Raw genomic sequence first — 10,811 nt, forward strand, 5'->3', positions numbered from 1 at the left:
TCATCCAAAATGAAAATAAATAAGGAAACAGAAGCTTTAAATGATACATTAAACAAGATAGACTTAATTGATATTTCTAGGACATTCCATCCAAAAACAACAGAATACACTTTCTTCTCAAGTGCTCATGGAACATTCTCCAGGATCATATTTGGGTCACAGATCAAGCCTTCATAGATTTAAGAAAATTGAAATTGTATCAAGTATCTTTTCTGACCACAATGCTATGAGACTAGATATCAATTACAGGAAAAAAATCTGTAAAAAATACAAACAGATGGAGGATAAACAATATGGTTTTAAATAACCAAGAGATCACTGAAGAACTCAAAGAGGAAATCAAAAAATACCTAGAAACAAATGACAATGAAAACATGATGACCCACAACCTGTGGGATGCAGCAAAAGGAGTTCTAAGAGGGAAGTTTATAGCAATACAATCCTACCTCAAGAAACAAGAAACATCTCAAATAAGCAACCTAACCTTCCACCTAAAGCAACTAGAGAAACAAGAACAACAACAAAAACTAAAACCCCCAAAGTTAGAAGGAAAGAAATCATAAAGATCAGATCAGAAATAAATGAAAAAGAAATGAGGGAAACAGTAGCAAAGATCAATAGTACTAAAAGCTGGTTCTTTGAGAAGATGAGCAATATTGATAAACCATTAGCCAGACTCATTAAGCAAAAAAAGAAGACTCAAATCAACAGAATTAGAAATGAAAAAGTAGAAGTAACAACTGACACTGCAGAAATACAAAGGACCATGAGAGAGTACAAGCAACTCTATGCCAATAAAATGGACAACCTGGAAGAAATGCACAAATTCTTAGAAATGCACAACCTTCCGAGACTGAACCAGGAAGAAATAGAAAATATGAACAGACCAATCACAAGCACTGAAATTGAAACTGTGATTAAAAATCCTCCAAAGAACAAAAGCCCAGGACCAGATGGCTTCACAGGTGAATTCTATCAAACATTTAGAGAAGAGCTAACACCCATACTTCTCAAACTCTTCCAAAATAGAGCAGAGGGAGGAACACTCCCAAACTCATGCTACGAGGCCACCATCACCCTGATACCAAAACCAGACAAATATGTCACAAAAAAAGAAAACTACAGGCCAATATCACTGATGAACATAGATGCAAAATTCCTCAACAAGATACTAGCAAACAGAATCCAATAGCACATTAAAAGGATCATACACCATGATCAAGTGGGGTTATCCCAGGAATGCAAGCATTCTTCAATATACGCAAATCAATCAATGTGATACACCATATTAACAAATTGAGGAATAAAAGCCATATGATCATCTCAATAGATGCAGAAAAAGCTTTTGACAAAATTCAACACCAATTTAAGATAATAGGCATAGAGGGAACCTACCTCAACAAAATAAAGGCCATATATGACAAACCCACAGACAACATCATTCTCAATGTTGAAAAACTGAAAGCATTTCCTCTAAGATCAGGAACAAGAAAAGGTTGCCCACTCTTACCACTACTATTCAATATAGCTTTGGAACTTTTAGCCACGCCAATCAGAGAGGAAAAAGAAATAAAAGGAATCCAAATCAGAAAAGAAGAAGTAAAACTGTCGATGTTTGCAGATGACATGATACTATACATAGAGAATCCTAAAGATACCACCAGAAAACTACTAGAGCTAATCAATGAATTTGGTAGAGTAGCAAGATACAAAATTAATGCACAGAAATCTCTTGCATTCCTATACAGTAATGATGAAAAATCTGAAAGAGAAATTAAGGAAACACTCTCATTTACCATTGCAACAAAAAGAATAAAATACCTAGGAATAAACCTACCTAAGGAGACAAAAGACCTGTATGCAGAAAATTATAAGACACTGATGAAAGAAATTAAAGATGATACAAACAGATAGAGAGATATATTATGTTCTTGCATTGGAAGAATCAACATTGTGAAAATGACTGTACTATGCAAAGCAATCTACAGATTCAGTGCAATCCCTATCAAACTACCAATGGCATTTTTCACAGGACTAGAGCAAAAAATTTTACAATTTGTATGGAAACACAAAAGACCTCAAATAGCCAAAGCAATCTTGGGAAAGGAAAATGGAGATGGAGGAATCAGGCTCCTGGACTTCAGACTGTACGACAAAGCTACAGTAATCAAGACAGTATAGTACTGGCAGAAAAATAGAAATATAGATTAGTGGAACAGGATAGAAAGCCCAGAGATAAACCCACACACATATGGTCACCTTATCTTTGATAAAGGAGGTAAGAGTGTACAACGGGGAAAAGACAGTCTCTTCAATAAGTGGTGCTGGGAAAACTGGACAGCTACACGTAAAAGAATGAAATTAGAACACTTCCTAATACCACACACAAAAACAAACTCAAAATGGATTAAAGACCTAAATGTAAGGCCAGACACTATAAAACTCTTAGAGGAAAACATAGGCAGAACACTCTGACATAAATCACAGCAAGATCCCTCCTCCTGGAGTAATGGAAATAAAAACAAAACTAAACAAATGGGACCTAATGAAACTTAAAAGCTTTTGTACAGCAAAGGAAACCATAAACAAGATGAAAAGACAACCCTCAGAATTGGAAAAAATATTTGCAAATGAAGCAACTGACAAAGGATTAATCTCCAAAATTTACAAGCAGCTCATGTAGCTCAATATCAAACAAACAACCCAATACAAAAATGGGCAGAAGACCTAAATAGACATTTCTCCAAAGGAGATATACAGATTGCCAACAAACACATGAAAAGATGCTCAACATCACTAATCATTAGAGAAATTCAAATGAAAACTACAATGACGTACCAACTCACACCAGTCAGAATGGCCATCATCAAAAAATCTACCAACAATAAATGCTGGAGACGGTGTAGAGAAAAGGGAACCCTCTTGCACCGTCAGTGTGATTGTAAATTGATACACCCACTCTGGAGAACAGTATGGAGTTTCCTTAGAAAACTAAAAATAGAACTATGATATGACCCAGCAATCCCACTACTGGGCATATACCCTGAGAAAACCATAATTCAAAGAGAGTCATGTACCACGGTGTTCATTGCAGCACTATTTACACTAGCCAGGACACGGAAGCAACCTAAATGTCCATCAACAGATGAATGGATAAAGAAGATATGGCATGTATATACAGTGGAATATTACTCAGCGATAAAAAGAAACGGAACTGAGTTATTTGTAGTGAGGTGGATAGTGTAGTGAGGTGTCATACAGAGTGAAGGAAGTCAGAAAGAAAAACAAATACCGTATGCTAACACATATATATGGAATCTAAAAAATTAAAGGTTGTGATGAACCTAGGGGCAGGACAGGAATAAAGACACAGACGTAGAGAATGGACTTGAGGACCCGGGGGGGGGGGAAGGGTAAACTGAGATGAAGTGAGAGAGTAGCACTGACATGTATACACTACCAAATGTAAAATAGGTAGCTAGTGGGAAGCAGCTGCATAGCACAGGGAGATCAGCTCGGTGCTTTGTGACTACCTAGAGGGGTGGGATAGGGAGGGTGGGAGGGAGACACAAGAAGAAGGGGTTATGGGGATATATGTATGCATATAGCGGATTCACTTTGTTATACAGCAGAAACTAACACAACACTGTAAATCAATTATACTGCAATAAAGATGTTTAAAAAAAACCACTTGGCACTGAACAAATAAAATATAAAAAACTTAAAAAAAATGGTCACACTGCAGTATGTATTTCTTTGAAGTAAACCATCTTAAATGCAACTTGTGTGAGTGATTAAAGTCTTATAAATAAAACAGCTAATTTCCGTGACTCTGCTTTCTTTAGTCTTGTTACTTTGTGACCGAATCATCCCACTACTTCACCAACCCCTGCTGCGAGCCAGCTACCATAGGTGAATGCATCATCCATCTCTTGAAATAACAGGTAACATTCACTGAAAGTTTACTGTGTTCCAGGCACTGTGCTGTAAGCACTCTGCATACATTTTTGAGGAAATGTAAACTGCAGGAGAGAAAAAACCCACACTCGTGGAAACTATAAACTTTGCCAAGAGCATATGTCCTCCAAGGTGGTGCTGGCTGAGATGGGAGGATCATGGGTAATGGAAGAAGAGAGGCCTGACCTGGGCCCTCAGGGAGAGTGGAGGAAGACACTCCAGGGCAGGAATGAGGAGGTGAGTGCCACTGGGGAGATGGGGAGGCCCCAGAACTTCCACACTGCAGGAGTGTGGAGAAGTGCAGGTAAGCCATGAGAAGTTCACGTAGAGAGCGCTGGAGTTGTGGCCAGTCTCTGGCCCATGCCAAGCACTCAATAACTTGCTGAATGATGAGTTGAGATAATTGAGGTGATGGGTATGAATGAAGAGGTGACTTATGCAAAGTAGAATTTAGGGTAAAGCTGGTCAGTGTCTGCAGGTGCAAACCCCCTACCATCTGGGAATATTTAAAAAATCATTCCAAAAAGTCTGCCAGAATTGTCTATCAAAGCATTCTGTGGAAGGCAAAGTGCCAGTTGCAACACCCCAGGCCTTCTAAAGAAGTCACTGTAACTTTACAGGCCACAGGAAATGCCGTGTTTTATCCTTGTTCTGGAATCCACTTTTTTCCTCCATCCAGTTCCTGTGTGCCTCTGAAATTTCTATGATCTGGGGGCTGGCACGGAGCTCACCATGTTGCAGCAGGGGACATTCCCCTGAAGCAGGTGGAGGTTGGAGGTGACCAGGTCCTTGCGTTTGACAGTGGTTCTCAGCTCTAGATGCCCATGAGTATCACCCGGGAGCGTTACACAAACAAACCACTGTGCAGCCCTTCCCCACCCCCCACCCCCTTTTAAAGCTTCCAGGTAATTCTAATGTGCCACCAGGGTTTCTCACACTTCAATATACATATATCACCTGGGTCTTAATTCACCTGGGTCATATTTCACTTTAAATTTTCTGGGTCTGATTTAGCCAGTGTTAAGTGGAGCTAGAGAGTCTGAGGCTCCAGCAGGCTCCCAGGTGACACTGATGTCATCTGCAGAACACAGTTTGAGAGGCAAGGACAATCTACAAGTAGGCCTTATTTAGAACCGTGCAAAATTAATACCTTATTGACATTTCTGGGTGATATCTTTCCTAAAACTACTAAGCTGAAATTTTCAGGTCTGGGTAAGAAAATACAGGGTGATTATAAATAGGCAATGTGTATATGTTTGTTAAATACATTTTATTTTGATTACAAAAGAAAAATGTGCTTAATGCAGAAAACACAGGAAAACAGAAAAAGAAATAACATGTATTTTCACCATCTAGAGGCCTATGCTGGTATACGTCATCTAGAGGTATGTTAGTGTGTGTCTTTCCATTACTTTTTTGTTTGTTTTAAATTGTATAATACTGTTTATAATGTTCTGTAGTCTGCTCTTTTTTGTTTCTTTTTCAAAACAGAACGTGTTCAATGTCAGTGAATATTCTACATAATAAAAATTTGTGGTCACATAGTATTCTATTGTATAGATCAGGGGTCCTTAAAATGTGGAAATGTGGACAAGGGAATTTTGGGGCTTCCCAAGACCCTCTCAGGTAGTCCATAAGCTCAAAATTATTTCATAATGTTATATTATTTCCCTTTTTTGATACCATTCTTTCTGAGTGTACAGTGGTGTTTTTCAGAGACTACATGATCATGTGATATCATCACTCTGACAGCTAATGGAATGTGTATGTATTGAACATTTCTGTGTTTAAGTATTTCTCCCTTTTAATTTCTGATATAGGAAATACTCATACAAATAACCCACATACACAAAAGTTGTTTAGGGGCTTCAGTCATTGTTCAAAGGGTAAAGGGGTCCTGAGGCCTAAAAGTTTGGGAACTCCTGGTGTAGATAAACTATAATTTAATTAACCAACCCATCACTATTAGAAATTTAGACTCTTCCCCATTAAATAACTTTTTTTTGAATTTTGTTATTTTTTATACAGCAGGTTCTTATTAGTTATCTATTTTATAAATATTAGTGTATATATGTCAATCTCAATCTCCCAATTCATCCCACCACCAGCCACCCACCTGCTTTCCCCCCTTGGTGTCCATACGTTTGTTCTCTACATCTATGTCTCTATTTCTGCCTTGCAAACCAGTTCATTTGTACCATTTTTCTAGATTCTATATATATGCGTTAATATACAATATCTGTTTTTCTCTTTCTGACTTATTTCACTCTGTATGACAGTCTCTAGGTCCATCCACTTCTCTATAAATGATCCAATTTTGTTCCTTTTTATAGCTGAGTAATATTCCATTGTATATATGTACCACATCTTCTTTATCCATTCGTCTGTCGATGGGCATTTAGATTGCTTCGGTGACCTGGCTATTGTAAATAGTGCTGCAATGAACATTGGGGTGCATGTGTCCTTTTGAATTATGGTTTACTCTGGGTATATGCCCAGTAGTGGGATTGCTGGATCATATGGTAATTCTATTTGTAGTTTTTTAAGGAACCTCCATACTGTTCTCCATAGTGGCTGTATCAATTTACATTCCCACCAACAGTGCAAGAGGGTTCCCTTTTTGCCACACCGTCTCCAGCATTTGTTGTTTGTAGATTTTCTGATGATGACCATTCTAACTGGTGTGAGGTGATACCTCATTGTAGTTTTGATTTGCATTTCTCTAATAATTAGTGATGTTGAGCAGCTTTCATCTGCTCCTTGGCCATCTGTATGTCTTCTTTGGAGAAATGTCTATTTAGGTCTTCTGCCCATTTTTGGACTGGGTTGTTTGTTTCTTTAACATTGAGCTGCATATATTTTTTGGAGATTAATCATTGGTCCGTTGATTTGCTTGCAAATATTTTCTCCCATTCTGAGGGTTGTCTTTTCATCTTGTTTATAGTTTCCTTTGCTGTGCAAAAGCTCTTAAGTTTCATTAGGTCCCATTTGTTTATTTTTGTTTTTATTTCCATTACTTTAGGAAGTGGGTCAAAAAAGATCTTGCTGTGATTTATGTCAAAGAGTGTTCTTCCTATGTTTTCCTCTAAGAGTTTTATAGTGTGTGGTCTTACATTTAGGTCTTTAATCCATTTTATTTTTGTGTATGGTGTTAGGAAGTATTCTAATTTCATATTTTTACATGTAGCTGTCCAGTTTTCCGACAACTACTTATTGAAGACACTGTCTTTTCTCCATTGTATATTCTTGCCTTCTTTGTCATAGATCAGTTGACCATAGGTGTGTGGGTTTATCTCTGGGCTTTCTATCCTGTTCCATTGATCTATATTTCTGTTTTTGTGCCAGTACTATACTGTCTTGATTACTGTAGCTTTGTATTGTCTGAACCAGGGAGTCTCATTCCTCCAGCTCAGTTTTTTCCCTCAAGATGGCTTTGGCTATTCGGGGTCTTTTGTGTCTCCATACAAATTTTAAGAATTTTGGTTCTAGTTCTGTAAAAAATGTCATTGGTAATTTGATAGGGATTGCATTGAATCTGTAGATTGCTTTGGGCAGTAAGTATAATCATTTCCACAATATTGATTCTTCCAATCCAAGAACATGGTATATCTCTCCATCTGTGTCATCTTTGATTTCTTTGATCAGCGTCTTACAGTTTTCTGCATACAGGTCTTTTAACTCCTCAGATAGGGTTATTCCTAGGTATTTTATTCTTTTTGTTGCAACGGTGAATGGCATTGTTTCCCTAATTTCTCTTTCTGATCTTTGGTTTTTAGTGTACAGGAATGCAACAGATTTCTTTGCATTAATTTTGTATCCTACAAATTTACCAAATTCATTGATTAGCTCTAGTAGTTTTCTGGTAGCATCTTTAGACTTCTCTACGTATAGTATCATGTCATCTGCAAACAGTGACAGTTTTACTTCTTCTTTTCCAATTTGTATTCCTTTTATTTCTTTTTCTTCTCTGATTGGCATGGCTAGGACTTCCAAAACTATGTTGAATAATAGTGGCAAGAGTGGGCATCCTTGTCTTATTCCTGATTGTAGAGGAAATGCTTTCAGTGTTTCAGGATTGAGAATGATGTTTGCTGTGGCTTTGTCATATATGGCCTTTATTATGTTGACGTAGGTTCTCTCTATGCCCACTTTCTGGAGAGTTTTTATCATAAACGGGTTTTGAATTTCATCAAATGTTTTTCTGCATCTATTGAAATTATCATATGGTTTTTATTTTTCAATTTGTTAATATGGTGTATCACATTGATTGATTTGTGTATATTGAGGGATCCCTGCATCCCACTTTATCATGGTGTATGATCCTTTTAATATGTTGTTGGATTCTGTCAGCTAGCATTTTTTTGAGAATTTTTGCATCTATATTCATCAGTGATATTGGTCAGTAATTTCCTTTTTTTTTTGTAGTTTCTTTGGTTGTGGTATCAGGGTAATGGTGGCCTTGTAGAATGAGTGTGGGTGTGTTTCTTCCTCTGCAATGTTTTGGAAGAGTTTGAGAAGGATGGGTGTTAGCTCTTCTCTAAATATTTGATAGAATTCACCTGTGAAGCCATGTGTTCCTGGACTTTTGTTTGTTGGAAGATTTTTTTTAAATAAATTTATTTATTTTTTATTTTTGTCTGTATTGGTTTCTCATTGCTGTGCGTGGGCTTTCTCTAGTTCTGGTGAGTGGGGGCTACTCTTCATTGTGGTGTGCAGTCTTCTGATTGTCGTGACTTCTCTTGTTGTAGAGCATGGGCTGTAGGCATGAGGGTTTCAGTAGTTGTGGCTTGTGGGCTCTAGAGCACAGGCTCAGTAGTTGTCACGCATGGGCTAAGTTGCTCCGCAGCATGTGGGATCTTCCCGGACCAGGGCTCAAACCCGTGTCCCCTGCATTGGCAGGTGGATTCTTAACCACTGCACCACTAGGGAAGCCCTGTTGGAAGATTTTGAATCGCAGTTTCAATTTCATTACTTGTGATTGGTCTGTTCATATTTTCTGTTTCTTCCTGGTTCAGTCTTAAAAGGCTATACCTTTCTAACAATTTGTCCATTCCTTCCAGGTTGTCCATTTTATTGACATAGAGTTGCTTGTAGTAGTCTTATATGATGCTTTGTATTTCTGCGGTGTCTGTTGTAACTTCTCCTTTTTCATTTCTAATTTTATTGATTTGAGTCCTCTCCCTTTTTTTCTTGATGAGTCTGGCTAAAGGTTTATCAATTTTGTTTATCTTCTCAAAGAACCAGCTTTTAGTTTTATTGATTTTTGCTATTGTTTTCTTTGTTTCTGTTTCATTTATTTCTGCTCTGATCTTCATGATGTCTTTCCTTCTACTAACTTTGGGCTTTGTTTGTTCTTATTTCTTTAGTTCCCTTAGGTGTAAGCTTAGATTTTGTATTTGAGATTTTTCTTGTTTCTTGAGGTAGGATTGTATTGCTATAAACTTCCCTCTTTGAACAGATTTTGCTGCATCCCATAGGTTTTGGATCATTGTATTTTCATTGTCATTTGTCTCTATGTATTTTTTGATTTCCTCTTTGATTTTTCAGTCATCTCTTGGTTACTGAGTAACGTATTGTTTAGCCTCCACGTGTTTGGTTTTTTTTTACGTTTTTTTCCCCTCTAATTTATTTCTAATCTCATAGTGTTGTGGTCATAAAAAATGCTTGATATAATTTCAGTTTTCTTAAATTTACCAAGGCTTGATTTGTGACCCAAGATGTGATCTATCCTGGAGAATGTTCCATGTGCACTTGAGCAGAAAGTGTAATCTGCTATTTTCGGATGGACTGTCCTATAAATATCAATTAAATCTGGTCTATTGTGTCATTTAAAGCTTGTGTTTCCTTATTAATTTTCTGTCTGGATGATCTGTCCATTGGTGTAAGGAGGTGTTAAATCCCCCACTATTGTTGTGTTACTGTCGATTTCCTCTTTTATAGCTGTTAGCAGTTGCCTTATGTATTGAGGTGCTCCTATGTTGGGTGCATATATATTTATAATTGTTATATGTTCTTCTTGGATTGATCCATTGATCATTATGTAGTGTCCTTCCTTGTTTCTGGTAACATTCTTTATTTTAAAGTCCATTTTGTCCGATATGAGCATTGCTACTCTAGCTTTGTTTTGATTTCCATTTGCATGGAATATCTTTTTCCATCCCCTCACTTTCAGTCTGTATGTGTCCTTAGGTCTGAAGTGGGTCTCTTGTAGACAGCATATATATGGGTCTTGTTTTTGTATCCATTCGGTGAGCCTGTGTCTTTTGGTTAGAGTATTTAATCCATTCACATTTAAGTAATTTTTGAATTATCAATATGTATATTCCTATTACCATTTTCTTAATTGTTTGGGGTTTGTTTTTGTAGGTCCTTTTCTTCTCTTGTGTTTCCAACGTAGAGAAGTTCCTTAAGCATTTGTTGTAGAGCTGGTTTGGTGGTGCTGAATTCTGTTCACTTTTGCTTTCTGAAAAGCTTTTGATTTCTCTGTCGAATCTGAATAAGATCCTTGCTGGGTAGAGTAATCTTGGTTGTAGGTTCTTCCCTTTCATCACTTTAAATATATCACGCCACTCCCTTCTGGCTTGTAGAGTTTCTGCTGAGAATTCAGCTGTTAACCTTATGGGAGTTCCCTTGTATGTTATTTGTCATTTTTCCCTTGTTGCTTTTAATAATTTTTCTTTTTGTTTAATTTTTTTCAATTTGATTACTATGTGTCTTAGTGTGTTTCTCCTTGGGTATCCTGCCTGGGACTCTGTGCTTCCTGGACCTGGGTGGCTGTTTCCTTTCCCATGTTAGGGAAGTTTTCAACTATAATCTCTTCAAATATTTTCTCGGCTCCTTTCTCTCTCTTCTTC

Source organism: Mesoplodon mirus (assembly GCF_964341445.2).
Source record: "Mesoplodon mirus genome assembly, chromosome: 2".
Taxonomy (NCBI): Eukaryota; Metazoa; Chordata; class Mammalia; order Artiodactyla; family Ziphiidae; genus Mesoplodon; species Mesoplodon mirus.